Source organism: Lissotriton helveticus, chromosome 10, assembly GCF_964261635.1.
Source record: "Lissotriton helveticus chromosome 10, aLisHel1.1, whole genome shotgun sequence".
Taxonomy (NCBI): Eukaryota; Metazoa; Chordata; class Amphibia; order Caudata; family Salamandridae; genus Lissotriton; species Lissotriton helveticus.
Genome location: NC_136071.1, coordinates 136,017,780 through 136,035,617, shown reverse-complemented (window position 1 = coordinate 136,035,617; position 17,838 = coordinate 136,017,780). Strand labels below are relative to the sequence as shown.

Genomic DNA, 17,838 nt, shown 5'->3' with positions numbered 1-17,838 from the left:
ACTTGGAGATGAAGAACTGTTAGCCTTGCACCTAGAATTGATCACTGGGTTCATATTTGGAACAGATGGCGAAAGTGATACCGGTTTGTATACGCTGCCTGCGAAACTCTCCTTCACGCTCTACGCACTCCTCTCCATGTGTAAGCTGCTTCTACATGCTGCCTCTGTAAGTATGGTGCACATCTTTGGGCCTCACACAAGACAGCAACACATCACTCTTACTAGATGACACTGCAATCAACACCTTTCCTCATTCATGCACTGAGGGAAAGGTAACCATCAGCAAGAGGCAGGAAAGTGCTGTAGAAATTCTGCAATACATTACGTTACAATAAAATAGCATTTAGTGGTTGGGGTAGATGTGACCGGTCAGGGTGCTGCGGTGGTTCGTGGCAGAATTACAAAGATATAACAAGCATTTCAAATGCAATAGGTCTCGCATTTACGCGAGTTTAAGCTGTTGGCATTGTAAATGACAATTCCTTTTATTTATGTTTTAAAAACCAAAACATAAATAAAAGGCATTGTTATGTGCAATGCCAATAGCTCACACTAGAGTAAATTCGAGACCTATTGCATTGCAAATGCTTGTTTTGGGTTTGGTGTTACCCAAGGCCTTTTGATTTTAATAAAATCATATTCCTCATTGTAGAGGCTTTCAGATGGCCCGCTATATCCACTGGTCTAGTTTTGTGTCATTGTCATTCACATTTTGTTTCACCCAATATACCATGAGGCAAGGGGCTGTGAGCCCATTTCCCTGTAAGGGGCTGCAAGCCCATTTCCCTGTAAGGGCTGCATTCTGCTCTATCGCATGGAGCACATCCATACACAAAGTAGTTCCTGACAGTGCCAGGGACTACTATGGCAATGAGTGCTTTATATAAAAAAACATTACTTTTAGTCAATTTTTTAAAAAGACTTGTGAGGAAACAGCATCTCCACCAACAATACATTTTTATAAATACCAGTACAAAAACAAACATAGAAATATATACACAAACATACACACAAATACTAAAAGCTTCGGTCATACAACCAAACTAACAGCAGGCACTCCAGGAAGCGATCCAAGAAGCTTTATTTTTCCAAAAAGCACTGATGCGTTTCGTCCAGAGCCTTTCTCCAAGTGCGAAACTATATATATATATATATATATATATATATCTATCTATATATATATATATATATATATATATATATATATCATCCAGTCTTACTATGGAGTAAATTTTAAAAGAATAAAATTGAAGGATTTGCACTTTTGTGGTCCGTGCTCTTCGTTTGTGCCCTATGGGTAAGGGATTTGCGATGCTGAAGAGTTCTACTTCATATATATATATATATGTGTATATATATGTGTATATATATATATATATATATATATATATATATATATATATAATCTCCACAACACCAGTTAGTTAGCATCTTTGTCAGAGTGTGATTGTTTGCTTATTGCAAGTATAGTATTTGCACCCTTTTGGAAATACAGTTTTTTACTGAGTGTCTCTGAATAGTATATAGTGATAGTTTGTACAGGACTTCCTATTTCATTCATGTCGTGCCTTTGTTAGTGTTGGGAGTTTCGAGCGGGTACCTCCTCGTGGCACAAGGATGTCCAGTGCCCAAGACAGCCATCTAAACATACACTGTATGCGATTTAAAGTTCCCCATGTCCCAAACAAATCCTGCAGCTGCAAGAACTGAAAAATCTTTGCTATCTCAACAACTTGCTAGGCCTCCTCACCAAAAAGGAGTACGGCAGCCTGGAGTCTCCCGAAAACACCTTACAGAATTTCGGTGTGAGGGAAAGAGTGGCAATAACATGTGAAGTGTGGCTGCTCTCGTCCTTACCCTTGAACTTCATAGACCTACTGTACCATGTCTACTGAATGTATGGGAGCACCCATACATGCAGTAGACCTACACCTCCTGGATCAGTTGGAAGCAACACAACAACAACCCATGTGGCCATAGCATAAGTCAACATTGCAAAGGCTGCTGTTGCAAAGCCTGATGACTCTGCTGGCATGCCTAAGTGGCACCCTGGAGACAGACACCTTGTACGCTTAGCATCTCCCATAGAGGCCAACTGTTGCCAAGGGTCATAAATGCCCATACTTTACCTGGGGCCATTACTGAACCACTGATGCTCCTTTCTGATTGAGGCCTTTGGTTGTCATTACTGCCCTGGACCTTTGATGTATGTACTTCCTGGGTCCATTGATATATGGAGTTCTATTGTGGTTTATTACTACCAAAGGCTGTTGGGGTTTCTTCATTCCTGGAGCTAATGTCTTAATACTGCCTGTGGTCTGTGTATTTGTGCCAGTACATTTCAGTGCATGGATGCCTATATTGCTCTGTCTGCCTGAAGGTTGGCTTTATATCATTGTGTACGTGGAAATATAGTGTGAACATGCACCATATTAAAGTCAAACCTATTGTCTTGGTCAATTGATGCCTTTAATTTGCAGTCAAAAGGTTGCTTATACTTTCTAAAAGCAGCACCTTCATGATTTTTTATATCAGGGAGCCAGCAAGGACCAGAGGAGTCTGAGTGGACCATCTTTACATTGCTTGTTAAATTTGCATGAGTGTAAGGTTCCTTGAAGAAATGGTGTCTCCCTTCACATGGTCAGTTCAGAACCTCTCTGAAGGTCCCTCTAAGAAAGAGAAGTTCTGAACTGGGGACCCAGAACCCTAAATTAACAGCCCTACTTACCTGCCACCACCGCCGAGAGTCACCACAGCAGCCAGGAGAACGAGCCGCCACCGCCGAGAGTCAGGAAGTACTCCAACATCGCGCCGCCGCTCCGGGGACTTCAATACCCGGCAGGCCTCGCGGCGGCGCGTCCCTGATGACACAGACGCGGGGAGGGAGCGCCAGGAGGCGCGTTAAATTGGCAGTCACCCCGGCGGAGCGGGGGAAGCACTACTTACCTGCCGCCACCGCCGAGAGTCACCACAGCAGCCAGGAGAACGAGCCGCCACCGCCGAGAGTCAGGAAGTACTCCAACATCGCGCCGCCGCTCCGGGGACTTCAATACCCGGCAGGCCTCGCGGCGGCGCGTCCCTGACGACACAGACGCGGGGAGGGAGCGCCAGGAGGCGCGTTAAATTGGCAGTCACCCCGGCGGAGCGGGGGAAGCACTACTTACCTGCCGCCACCGCCGAGAGTCACCACAGCAGCCAGGAGAACGAGCCGCCACCGCCGAGAGTCAGGAAGTACTCCAACATCGCGCCGCCGCTCCGGGGACTTCAATACCCGGCAGGCCTCGCGGCGGCGCGTCCCTGACGACAGACGCGGGGAGGGAGCGCCAGGAGGCGCGTTAAATTGGCAGTCACCCCGGCGGAGCGGGGGAAGCACTACTTACCTGCCGCCACCGCCGAGAGTCACCACAGCAGCCAGGAGAACGAGCCGCCACCGCCGAGAGTCAGGAAGTACTCCAACATCGCGCCGCCGCTCCGGGGACTTCAATACCCGGCAGGCCTCGCGGCGGCGCGTCCCTGACGACACAGACGCGGGGAGGGAGCGCCAGGAGGCGCGTTAAATTGGCAGTCACCCCGGCGGAGCGGGGGAAGCACTACTTACCTGCCGCCACCGCCGAGAGTCACCACAGCAGCCAGGAGAACGAGCCGCCACCGCCGAGAGTCAGGAAGTACTCCAACATCGCGCCGCCGCTCCGGGGACTTCAATACCCGGCAGGCCTCGCGGCGGCGCGTCCCTGACGACAGACGCGGGGAGGGAGCGCCAGGAGGCGCGTTAAATTGGCAGTCACCCCCGCGTCGCGGGACGCCCGGGGCTAAGCCCGGGCAAAGGGCGGGTCCTCTGTGGCCCTCAGAGGCCTGAGGAGCCTGGCCTGGGCCGCCACCTCTGCCCGATTTCCCCCAGCCCAAGTGACTATTGGACACAGAAACTGTAAGTCTGCTAAACATCACATCACAGTATATTGGGTTGTTAGTTGCCTTCTATTGTCAAGCATTAAATGCATGGGCCTGTCATCTAACAGTTTTTAATATAAGAGGTCATCTGAAATTTGTACTGGAGAGTGTCATGAATTGTCGGGAGACCAGAAGCATGGCCGTTGCAGGAGCGAAAAAGTTAACTGGGACTCTGGATGATTTTATTGTTCGTACCAACGCATTGATTGACGAGGGGATAGTATTAATGGACAGGAGGGTGTCACAAGATCTAGCTACGGCCAAGAGATCTTCTCTAGGCCTCATTGCACAGGCACGTACGCCTAACCCTGAGTCCCGACCCAATACCCTCGCAATGGTACATAATATTGGGGATGCCGGTGATTTTGAAGTTTTAAGCTCACAACAGGACCTAGAAGCCACTCCCAACCTTAATTTCTTGACAGAGAGTGGCTTAGATAGAACTGAGTTAGACAACCCACTCCGGGCAAGTGACACATATCAAAGGGGCTTGAAAGAAGGGGCAATCTCTAAACAAAAGGCAAATAAACCCACTACCCATAAAGGGAAGAAAGCACAAACTTCCCACAATCGAAATAATACCATCTTAGACCCGCCAATTGTGAATAATAACTTGGCAGTCTGTGCAAACGACACGGGGGGTGCACTCGACAAACATTGGTTTGCCCTTAAGCCTTCCAGACGATACTATCATTGATAAAAGTCTGGAGGAAATTCTTGAACTTAGTGGAGAAGTCACTAATTTAGCCAAACAAAATCAGGATGGGAGTGGGTTAAGTATGGTTAACAATAACAACATTTTGAACATATTAAAATCCCTACTCGAACCCATAGAGGTCAGATTACGCTGCTTAGAAACCATCTTGAAGAACATCCATAGGGATAAAAGTGCCCCAAGCCTTACTTTGAATGCCAAGACATCCCACATCGCCAACACAGCCAATAAGTCATCTTCGGCTGGTAAAAGTGTTGCCGCGGCTAATAATAATGTTCTTAAGAACACTAGTAATACTTTAAATCTGGAAGGCACTAAAGTCAAGGCCACCGAGTTAAAACAACTCGAGAATTCAATTAAACCCAAGCCAATTCCCCAAGTCAAATCTAATGATCCTACCCTGCCGACCCCAAACCCTGACCCGACCCCTAGAGTTAAGGCAACGGCCCGTAGAAATATCCATCTTCCCCCAGATGCCTGCCCCTACGTAGTGATTCTTACTGGTGTTACTGAAATTTCATCTTCTGATATAGAATCCCATCAGGCCCTAAAAAATAAAGTGTGCCACTGGCTCTCCAAAAACCATCCCTTACCGCCAAATATGCCAAGTAACATTCTAATGGTGGAGAGAACCCCATGGGTGGGAGGGAATAGGAAAAACTTACAAGGGGATTGCGTGGTGGTCACTTTTGAGAACACACAGGTGGTAGAATATATATGTAGGGGATCCTCTGGATATCACGCAAGCACTGTTATTGCTAGGCCCCTCTCCTATTTCTACCTACCCGGGAACCAATCAGATAATAGATGGAGTTGGTTAAGGGGCCCACATGAGCAAAAAGCAACTCGGAGGATTAACCCCCCATGGGAGGTGCACCCTCCGGGCCGGGACGAGGGTGGCGATGAGGGATGGAACCCGGTTAGGAGAAGAAGAGGAAGACCGTTTCAAGGGGGGTTTGCCGCAGGGCCTTATAACAGTCACCCATTCCATTACCATCAGCCTGCTTACGGATATGATAACCATTTCAACTTCCCAATTGCTAATCGTTATGATTGTCTATCAACCCTGGATTGGGTTGACTGACAAAGACAGGATTTATCAGTTAGACAGAGGTCCAACAACAACTCCCCCACCCTTCTGCAAAAGGAAAATAGCATCCTGGATGAGCAGATGTTAAACCCAATTCCCATTCATGGCAATGGCGCGGAAGGTGGGGCTCCATTGCAAACAAAAACAGATGAGGCTTGGGGTGGCCAGGACATTACTATGGCAACATGGAACATCGCGGGCCTCAAAAACAAAGTGGACGATCCGATCTGGCGGGACCTCATAGGTTCTATGGACTTAATAGCTATGCAGGAGACCTGGGACACCCAAAATTTATTGACTGTGGATGGGTTTACTACTTTCTCTATACCGGCTGTTGGGTCAACGAGGGGGCGAGCTAGGGGGGGTCTGGTAAGCCTGATTTCTGCTAAAATTCCTGGGACATACACGCAATTAGCCACTGGCTGCCCTTATTGTCTTGCTGTTTTAATCACTTATAGGAGTTACCATAATGTTTTGGTCATAAACTTTTATAATTCATTTGACAGAGACAGCCCAGTTAGTAACTTGATGATGTTAAGTGCTTTTTTGGTTGATTTTAAAGAGTCTGTAGAGCATGATTGTGCCATCTTGTTGATGGGAGACTTCAATATTCACGGTTGTCAGGATAAATTCCCCCCCAACGTGTTGTTTGGTATCCCGGATGAAGAAAATACCCACTTTGAACATTCAGAGCAGGGTATTTTTTGGGAAATAATGTTGGCCGAAAATGGGTTTGTTTTGCCAAATGGGTGTGAGGGGGATATCCCCACGTTTACAGGCCATGGCAGTGGCTCCGTGATTGATGACATATTCCTCAGTAGTACTTGTGGAGTCCAAATCAGTAGCTACTCGGTTCTAGGGTCCCACTTTAGCGATCATAATCCTGTTGTATTAAAAGCAAAAAACATATTTGTCATCAAGGATAGTTGCCCAAACCTGGTAGAGAAATATGATGTGCGGTTGACAGACCAAGCACGCAGGATCAAATGGTGCAAGCTAATTCCAGAAGAATTTTTTCGTAACCTATGTCTTAGTAGCAGGGACGACCTAATGCTGTGCATGGATGATCAGGCTGGGGATAGTGAAGTAATGGAGGCGTATAAAAAGGTTTGCCTCGACATTTTCTCCAACCTGACTCGTCAGGGTAAAGGTAGAACACAAGGGAAGGAAGGCTGGTTTGACAAAAACTGCTCAGCGGCCAACCATAAACTTAAGGTTGCACTTAAGTCCAACCCAGTAGACAAACGGCTCGTGACCACCCTCAGAAAAGAATACAAGACCTCAATCGAAAGAAGGGGGCGTGAAATTAGAGAGGACGCCTGGGCTGATCTAACCTCAATAGATGTCTTAAAAAGCAGCGCCAAGTTCTGGGCGGTGGTCAACCAACCTTATTTCTCGGATTCCAGTAATAATGAACTGGACTGTGGAATCCAAGAAGATCGATGGCACTTGCACTTTAGGTCTGTTTATGAAAAAGAGACTATGGCGCCAGAAGGTATGACTGCCTTCCCTCAATCGCCTTATACCTTAATTGTGAATGAGGAGGAGGTGGCAGTGGCCATCGGCATGATGACCAGCAATAAAGCTCCTGGACCAGATGGCGTTCCCTCTGATCTTTTTAAAGTCGACATTTTATTTTGGTCCAAAGTTTTAGCCAATGTTTTTAATAGAGTTTCTAAGACAGGTATTCCTGAGTCATGGACACAGTCGGTCATTGTACCCATTTACAAAAAAGGGGACCGGGGGCATCCTGGCAATTACCGACCCATATCCCTCATTGATTCTGCAGTCAAGGTTCTAGGGAGAGTGGTTTTAGGTAAATTGACTAACTGGTTAGAGGAGACCAATACACTTTCCCCTCTACAGTATGGTTTTCGAAAGGGGCGCAGTACTATTGACCAAAGCCTAAATCTACAATTGCTGATCGGGAAGTACACCTTAGCTAAGCAAGGGTCATTGTTTATTGCTTTTATGGATCTGTCCTCGGCATTCGACCGAGTAAACAGATCCAAATTGTGGGGCCAGCTCCTCAACATCGGAATAGACCCCAACATAGTGTATTTCCTAGCAGATCTCCATAGGGACCTTACAGCAATGGTCCGTTATGATAGAAAGGGGAACTGCACGGAAAAAATTAGCATTATTAATGGCGTGAGGCAGGGTTGCATTCTTGCTCCCCTGCTCTTTACACTATATATTAATGACCTAGGTAAAGTTTTGGGCGCTGCTTGCAAGGATATCCCGAAGGCAGGGAAATATTTACTGCCTGCCCTACTGTACGCGGATGACGCGGCCCTCCTAGCTAGAACTGCAGTAGGACTCCAATGCCTGTTGAACTCTTTTTATGTTTTTATGAATAATCTTGATTTAAGTGTTAATTTTGGCAAGTCTCATGTTATGGTAGTGGGCCACAAAGCGAAGACTAAAAAAAATGTGATGTCATTATTTTGTAATAGAGGCAAGCTATCACGAGTTCCCAGATTTCCCTATTTGGGGGTTGTCTTTGATGAAGGCTCCACGTGGCTTCCTCAAATGGTAGAGAAAAAACCAGCTTTGGCACGCTCGATCTCGGCGGTGCTGAGCTTCTCCCGTAAATTAGGGGTGAAGCCCATCGAGGCAGTACTAAAAGTATATGCTGCCAAATGTACCGCCATCGCCATGTACGGGGCTGATTTGTGGGGCTTTAGGCCAGTTACATCGCTTCAGGTCACAGAGGACAATTTTTTAAAAACACTTCTTTCCCTCCCAAGATCCACTGCAAGCTTCATAGTTCATCAGGAATGCGGCGTGGGTTACTTGGAGGATAAAATTGCCATGGCCCCCCTACTAAAATGGTTGGCAGTCTGGTTAAATCCAGAGCTTGAAGTGAACCATGAAATTTTAAAAGATTGTTTATTGCTAGATCACTGGGAAAAGATTCCCTGGTTGAAATATGTGCAACAAATGTGCGAAAAGCTGGGCCGGCCCGAATTGTTCGATAAACCCTCTAGTTTGGTGAAAGGAGACTTGAAATGGGCAAAAAACACTTTTTTGCTGAACAGAGGAATGGACAGAGAGGGCAGGGAGCTGTTAAAGCCCTCTGTCAGGACCCATCAGCTGATTGTTTCCTCTGGCTCTGAACCGGAACTGTACCTTAAAGTTGTAAACGATGCTAATCATAGGTACTTGCTAACGAGGTTCCGATTGAATAAAATTCACCTTCTAATTTCTGGCCGCCCTGTCTGGACCAGGAGCACGGACTTAGATTTATGCAAATGTGACGGCTGTTCAATTATGGACACTGCTCACTTTTTGTTTTTCTGTGATCACTTCAAGGGCATTAGATCAAAATGTATTATACCATTGTTAAAAGGAAAAGGCTTTAGGCAAGTGAAGCCAGCTTTGTTGTACCTTCAACTTTTGACAGAAATATGGGAAATCTTTAACGTGGCAAAATTTTTAACCATAGCAGTGAGACTTGGCAAAAAGATCGCTTGGTCCTAGTTGATCTTCCATAAATGTTAACCACTGTATGAATTCCTCAATTAGGTGATCAATGTTTATGTTGTTGTTTTTAAAACTCTTGCCACCATGTACTGCATATCTTATTGGGCATTCCCTGTTTTTTATATATGTTGTATTTTATCATATATTATGCAGCCTGGTGACCTGTGGACCTTTTTAATGCTTGTACACTTTTATGGTTCTTGTGATTTAAACCGAATAAAGTATCTTTTGACTTTGACTAACAGCCCATTCTGGAAAGCACTGCATTAAAACAATAAAGTCTAATAATATTCAGGCAACTTGCATATTATTTTACCAGGACACTCAGGGAGTGACTTTTCACTTTTGTTGTTAGAAGGGCTATATCAGATTATTTTAAATTTAGGAGTGTAGTGGGTGAGAGACTAACAGATGGAGCAGGGTTTGCAACATTTTCCTTAATTTCTAAAGTATATGCTGGGCTCTATAATCCCAGCATTTCTAAGTGCAGCCATAACCATTCTTATCTGTTTAATACTGTCTGTAATCGAAATGGGGAGAAGATGTAGCCTAACTTCTAGAGCGGTCGAACTCGATGCTGGGGAACCCAACAATGCTCAACATCCTGTGATTCGGAGCAAATCACTTAATCTCCCTGTGCAGAACAAAAATGATTGTGTCCATCTGTGACAAAACTGGCGCTCGTGTAAAGTGCTATATAAAAATCTTTTTTTTTTTTTTTAAACTTCTTGAATTTTTCATAGCAGTAGTAGGTTAGCACTAAAAGAAATGGCATTGCTGGCCTGCTGCCAACCCAAGTACCAATGCAAAACACTAGCATATATTTTTTATCCCAGGGAAGGTATACAAAGGGCAGAAACCTGAGGAGTTTGGTGGCTGTCCCCCTGAGAGTGTTTGCTCCTTTCTAAATTCAGCAGGACAGCAGGCCAGTTTGCGTGCAGTCGCTCTGAATTCCTTTTTCACATATTAACATCACAGGGTAGTCTCGTGAATTGGCACTTTGAGTAAATTTATTTAAATGTATTTACTTGAATCAAATTGCCCGAAAAATACAAGATATGTATTCCAGATGAACTGTTGTGACCACAAGTTAGTTGGCCTGTCAACTGAATACCACTTATTTTAGTTTTTCTAAACTGAGCGCTGCAGCATAATTTGATGGGAAACCGTATGTTTTAGTGTATTCTCTTGGCCAACCCCAAGACTTTCTTGAAACTATTAAAAACTTTTGACACGCGGGTGGCCATACTGATGTTTTCCACTGCTTTCATGTTAATAGGCCTCGGCATTTTCCCCCCCAAAAAAAGGCTTCCTCTCTGACGTAGCAGAGTTCTAAAACGTTAAGATTAGCCTACATCCATACCATTTTTGGCAGACCTGCTTCAAAGGTGAGGTATTTGTGTATCCAACTGCATAGAACATTTTCAAGGCTGTTTGAAATTCCTCCATTGTTAGCAGTCTTCAACAATACCAAAGGTAGCAGAAGTGCCATCACTTAACCTTTGACCCTCGATGACATCACAGGAGGCGACCTCATACAGCATTTAACTGTCAGTGACGTCACGGGTTTGACTCTTGGCCACACCCTTGGCTCCTCAACATTCTTGTATTTGCTTGGCATGGGCTAGGGGAACGCCAAGAAAGCAAACATGGCTCTTAAAACCCGGATTACTTTTTGTTGTTCCTGATGCTGCCTTCTTGAACCCTGGCAAAGGCGGGGCCAATGGTGCCGTCATTGACGTACATGCTTTCAAAGAGAAGTTTATTTTTTACGGGCACTTCAACCACAAGGCTGAACAAGGTAAATGCTGTAGGTAAAACACATTTTACAACACATTTTACAATGACTGCCTAAAGAATGACTCTTTGTTCCGCGTGCTGACGGAAGGCTTCAATGCAAATTTATTCTGCAATCTTGATTTTTTTTATTTTTTCTCTTGATAACATTGGCTGACAAAAATCTACTTGTCCCAATGGACAAAGCCATCTTTTTTCCTAGTTGACAGGTTTCAGAGCAAGCAACAACCTGGGTGTTTATTTAAGAAAATGCCATTGTACAAACCCAGTCCGAAGTCCAAACAGCGGTAAAACATTTACAGTAATATAATATATTCATTTGTCTTTCAGTTGCTAAAAATAAAGTAGTAAAGGCTCGCCTACACCAGCATAGGGCTTTTCAACTGAGGTTTTGTACTTGCAACTGTGAGGGCATTCAAGGGGGCAGCACAGGTGAAGTGGGGGAAAAAACTGCGAAGTGCACTCGCAGATGCCCTAAAATGTTTATTATGATGTGACGGAGCTTATTCCCAGTGCAGTTTTTTTTGCTCACAGAGATAGTTTTCCCTTTAATCGAAGCTTGAAGACGTCCGCAGACTTTTTTTTTTGGCAAGCTCAGTTTTTGCTAAACTTTTCTTTGCACAGTGGTTTAGCAAAGCAGAATACTAACATTTTTCTACATAGTATTACACATGCAAAGCCATTTTGTTCATGCCACATAAGTGTATGGGTTAAGCAAGTAGTTAGAAAGGTCGTAATTGCCACATGGAAGGATCAAAGCAAAAACCCTGCGGTCTTATTTCTAAGCTGCAAAATTTGCCCTTTACTTTCGATAAAGTTGCTAAAGAAATTCTAAGACCACCCCTAATGAAAACACGGATAGAAAATTAAATGCTTTGTGATGTCTTTTTTTATTTTTTATTCTTTACACTTTGCAAAATACGCACATTTTACTTATCACACAGCATTACACACACCATCGAATTCTAGACATTTGTCGAGCTATTAAACTCGAACTATAAAACCCTGATACCTGGTAGTCCTCTCTTGCTACTATAGCCTTTCTGGTGACACCATCAGTCATCTAGGCGCTACAACAGACTGAGTTCTCTCGAACATTGTCCTCTCTAATGACTTGTGCTCGTGAGGCCGCCTCCTGCTGTGTAAAGACATGGTGCCTCCACTCAGTCACTACCTTTAATTTGACACAGTGCCACAACAATGTTGTCAAACTATATCCAACTATTTTTTTATCAACGTCAAATTTTGCCTACAACTCAAGGTCCCGTGGCTTTAATCAGGAATGAGCAAGAGTTCCCCTCCATTTGAGAAGGCCAACCTCTTCCAACCAGCTTCTGCAGGTGTCACTGTACTGTCTTGTCAGTGATGGTAGCTCAGGCTCCCCTTGTCTTCTTTTGCATCTGAATGTTCTCCTCACTCTCACTGACAGTAAGGGAAGAGCCAACATAGCCCTTTTATCTATAAATGGCTGTATTTCAGAATACAGGGACACGCCACTTCCACTCCCCACCCATGAAATGGAAATCCCAATATGTGATGTTGGTAGCCCCTCCAGTATCTTCCAAAATTTGAAGCTGTGATTCCAACTCTTATGTCCGATACAGCACACAATTTCAAGTCTTGAAAAGACTTTGTGGACGCCTGAAGGCCCACAACAGACCTCTCCAGGCCACATGTTGTGCTCAGCTCGTCATAAGCACACGAGCAGTGTACTGCATGACGAGCTGAGCTCGTCATGAGCATGGAAGGGGTTAAGAAGAGCGGAGCAGGCTTGGATGTGGTGTGGAGGTTGTTCCATGCTTTCGAAACGATGTAAGAGACTAGCCATCCTCCTGATCTGGTTGTGTTTATGCGTAGAATGTGTGCAAGTAGACAAGTCCTGCAGAGCAGATATGACTGGGAAGTTGATGGAAGAAGCTGCAACTGTTCAGATAGGTGGGACCTACATTTTGTAGTTCCTTGAATGTGTCTGTGAAGAGTTGGAAATGCACACATGCTAGTAAAGCTCCATAAGGGGTGGTGTGATGTGAGTTCTGTGTTGGAGGTTGAGGATGGGTCTTGCTGCCAAGTTCTGGATGGTTTGTAGTCTTCTAGTGAGTTGCTTTGTGATTCTGGAGAAGAGGGGGTTTTTGTATTCCAACATGCTGGAGGCTTTTTTAGTATTACTTGGGGCCATTTGAAGAACTTCCTTAGCATCTTCAGGGTCTGGAAGCAGGATGCAGTGACGACATTGACTCGAGCAGTCATGTCCAGTTTTCTGTCTGTGATTTATTCTGAGGTTCCTGGCGTGGGTGCTGGGTGTGAGTCCGAGTTCAGCCAGCCACCAGTTGGAGTCCCATGATGAGGTGTTCTTCCAGATGATCACTACTTCTGTCTTGTTGGTGTTGATCTTGAGACAGTTGGCTTTTATCCGGTTAGTGATTTTGGTCATACAGGAGGTAAACTTTTCTTGTATTGGGGGTCTTGTCAGAGTAGGTAAGAGTATGAGTTGCGTGTCGTTGTTGTAGAACAGATATTGATGGTGTGTGCATGGATGATGTTGGCCAAGGGGATCATGTATGCGTTGAAAAGTGTGGGGCTGAGCGATGAACCATGAAGCGCTTCACAGATGAGTTTGTAGGCTTCAAAATAGTCAAAGGTTTACATCTTATGTTCTATCCATAAAGAAGGAGCACATCCAGTGTAGAGCTGGTCATTGAATGCCATTCTTGTGCAAGCACCTGATGAGGGGGACGTAAGACTGTATCAAATGCTGCAGAGAGGTCCAGAAGAGTGCTGAAGTGTCTCCTCTGTCATGAATCATGCCGATGTTGTCTGTGGCGTTGATGAGTGCTGTTTCTTTACTGTGGTTGGGGCTGAATCCAGGCTGCAAGGCATGGAGGAGCTGGTGGTTGCTAAGGTGGTTAATGAGGCATTGGTTAATTAGTTTCTCTAAGACCTTTGCCGCCTATGGTGGGAGAGTGATTAGTCTGTAGCTGGAAATCATGGCTGGGTCAGCTGATGGTTTCTTGAGCAGGGGCGTGATGAAGACAAGTTTCCAGTTTTCTGAGAATTTGGCTGAGTCGATGAAGATGTTGAAGGTGTTTGTGCTTCCCTGATAGGTAGGAGTCCTTTCGTTAAGACGTGGTCAGGGCAATTGTCAGATGGGGTCCTTGGTTGGATGATGTTCATGGTAGCAGCGATTTCGATGATGGGCCATAAAATCAGGGTTCATTCTTCGGCTGTGATGGGAAGTTGAGTTGCAATGATGACTGGGTCTTGTTGAGGGTCAAAGTTGGCATATATGGAGGTGATTTTGTTGCAGAAGAATTGCAAGGGGGTGATTTTGTTGAAAGCAGCAGGAGGCATGGTGAAATATTTGATGATGGCAAAGAATTCCTTGTTACTGTTAGTGCCAGTGTTGATATAATGTGCAAGAGGTGTGCCCTTGGTGCTCTTTGTCTGCTGGTGGTGCATCTTAGGGTTGATTTAAAGATGTATTTATCTGTGGTGTCTTGACTTATTCTGCATCTGTGCAGAGGTTGGGTTTAGCCATGTTTTCGTAAGGAAGAGTAGATCCTGAGTGTGATCATGCAGTAGGTCCAATATCTCCATGGCATGTTTGATGAGCAAGCTGGTGTTGTAGAGCATGCATGCATGCAAGTGTGGCTTTTTTGTGTGTGTGGTGTTTGGCCTGTGTGAGTGGGTAGCTGGTTTGTGTGAGTGTGGGCGAGTGGGGCGCTAGGTGGTGTTCATGCGGGAGTGGTGGATGAAGGGTGTGAGAGAGTGCATTAGAACATGCAAGAGGGGCATGTGAACACTCCTTTCGTGATGTGTTGGCTGAGAGCATGGAGGAGCACAGCAGGGAAGCTGTGGGTAGGGGGTTAATCAGAGTTCTTGACGCTGGATGCAGTCCTGGCATTGACAGGGGCAAGTGGGCTAGCCTTTGGTGCACCTTCGGGCCAGATTGTCTGCCCTTACCCTTATCCTCCTTGGGGTGTATCTTGCTGTTGGCTTACCCTTAAAGGAAAAGAACATCATAGTAGGCCTGATCAGGTTAATAGTCACTTCACACAATCTCTGTGGTCTACCAGTGTGAAGTAATTTTCAGGTGCCATTAACTAGGGCACACCCAAGCACGACAGCCCAACTCCCCTCTTCGTTCAGGTGTTTCTCTCTTCAGTAGCTTCCATCACTGATCAAGACACTATTGAGCGCGCTGCGTTGCTTCCCCATTTGTTCTTGTCCCCTCCTCCATCTCACCTACTTAGTCAATGGCACCAAAGAGGGCCCCTTCTTGCCAATATCACTACTAGACCTGGCTTCTCTCTACAATGGGTGGCACCATCTTGGACACGCTGATTCTCCCCGTGGTGGGGGCTTCTACAAATTCAGTGGCCTCTGGTGATTCTCTGGACTGCTTCTCATGAATGAAGTCTTAGCCTGGTCTCTCCCTCCTGCATTTGCTCATAAAGGCCCCAAAGGAAAACACCACAGTGGTACACACCAGAAACACGTCCACCCCACGCTCCCAGAAAGCGCCACCTGAGTTTGAACTGCTCCATGTTTGTTTAAAAGAGAGGGATGGGTGAATTTGATGAAGCAAACTTAAAACCACTTAGTCCAAACCCTGTATTTGATCCATAAATATTTGAGCTGTTTCACTGCTGTTTGCAGAAGTTCTCACCAGAGATAAGCTTCAATGACCCCTGCAGCATTCTCGCAGTCTTTTGACAATCGGGAACAGGGTGGTTGGACTGCTGGTGGCAGTCAGGTGTAAGCAGGACTAAGGCAAAGATTTGTATCATCCAAAGCAAATTCATATTTTGCTGCTCACACCCAATTACTGGAACAGTCTTTGTTTTTTGCAGGAGTAATTCAGCACCTCCTTTTAACTAACCAACCACCTCTGTTTCAAGAAATATAATTCCTCTATAGCTTTCCCGCAGAAGCACTGAAGTCTGTTATCCACGGCGAACAAAGCGCGGAGATACCCCTTACGGGGTCGAGTCCTGCGCGATACAAGAAATTAAATTAAATTAATTAAATTAAACTATATTCTTACCTCATCCTCAGTCTTGCTCTATGAAAAGTGCGCCCCTTATTGGTTTTGAATACACTTTTTGTTTTTCCTAAGTAGTTGGTGGTTGGTTATGGTACTTTGACCTAAGGAATACTGTATTAATTTAGGGCTGGATTACCTGCCTGGTAATTGTTCTTGCTTAGTAAAAAAAAACCATTGTCATCTTTAGAGGCAGATAGCATTTTGTTTTCTTCACTAAGGTTCCATTTGAAGTAAGCACATAGGAGGAATAGGTTGCGAGTTAGTCATACAGTTGCATTCATTTGAAAACCACATCAATAAGTACATGTGTGATCCTTTAAAAGGGCAACCATACAAAAACGTTCATAGAGACATTTCATTGGCTCCCAGTAGATGACCGTATCCGCTCAGTGGTCTCTGCACACCACTTTCAGGAGCAAAGGTCTGTGGTATGTGGCACTGTCATTGACTGCACACTAAATGAGCCAGCAAGCCTTAAAGCAGCTGAAACTGAGGCAAGTCTATTGGAGACCAGGGTGCCAAGTGTGGAATACCATGAACCCCAACCTGATGACAGAACCAGGTACAGGATGATCTGGAAACCAAACTGTTGCACCTCATGCATAATGGCACTCAGCCCAGAACAAGTGCCACAAATATAACATTTCTGGTAACTAGTCCAGCTATACTGATTGTACTCTTAACTTCCGCATCAGGTCCTGATTCAGACTTTCGTTCAAATCCATAGCACTATGAAGTGGCTGAAACATGATATGCAGTGCTTTGTAGGACCACTAGATAAATAAATATAATTTCTGGAAATGTTTTGAACATTGGTTCAGAATGAAAAAATAGCCCAAATTGCATGTTTCATGAAGCACACATGTACACAACAGTGAATAGTTCTTACTTCCAGATCACAGCTGTAGACTACCTGAATATCTTTGCTATGCAGTTAATTAAAACATTCCCAAATAATAATTAAAAAAAACTGTCAAACAGGATATAACGTCTTAAAACAATTTAGATGGAATAAGATCAGGTTCACTGGAATTACGCGATTGTGTGGCCACAACGATTTCTGATTACTTATAGATTTGCCATACTTGGCACATAATCTGCATAATCTGCGGATTTTAACAAAAAAACATGGTTTCTAGCTCAAATGATTCAAAAGTTACACAAAATGTGACCACACATGTTGCCACGCAGTGGAAGGACCTTTCCAAAGCTAGATTGGCCACCCTTATGTTGTTTATTTATATATTTGGGTGTTAAACTGGTACTAATGAGGTGCGACCAATGCCCAGAGAGTGTTGCAAAATTGAAAATGACGAAATAAAACTATTACAAAATGTGTAGCGGTTTGCTGCATAATTTGCCTTTTCTTTCCGCAGAATTTACTCCATCACTGCTGCATAATTTGGCCCTCTCATGCCGCATAATTTAAGTGGCCCTGAGTAAGATGAAGGTGTGTGTAGCGTGTGAAAATGATTTTCATCTTTGCTTTTTGCAACTGAAAATTGGTTTTAATTTACTAGCATTGGTCACCAGCCTTTAGGCAATTCTTCTTTTTTTCTTGATTTTTACAATGCAGAACTTTATTGTTCGGGAGGCTGCAGGGCTCTCATCAAATTAAAACAAAAAGGCATTGGCTAAATGTTTTTTGGTCTAAAAAAGTACAATTTAGTTTACTTCTCACTGGTGCTGAAAGGAAATACTTTGTGTGTGTAGGTGCTCCTTGTGAAAGGTCAGCATGCCATAACTCCGAGTGAAGTT

The 17,838-nt window shown here is 44.6% G+C and overlaps 1 protein-coding gene across 1 annotated transcript in view; it reads left to right on the top strand.

The window, feature by feature from the left end:
* The window catches only part of LOC144786025 (uncharacterized), a 302,339-nt gene that overhangs the window by 191,483 nt on the left and 93,018 nt on the right, over positions 1 to 17,838 (top strand).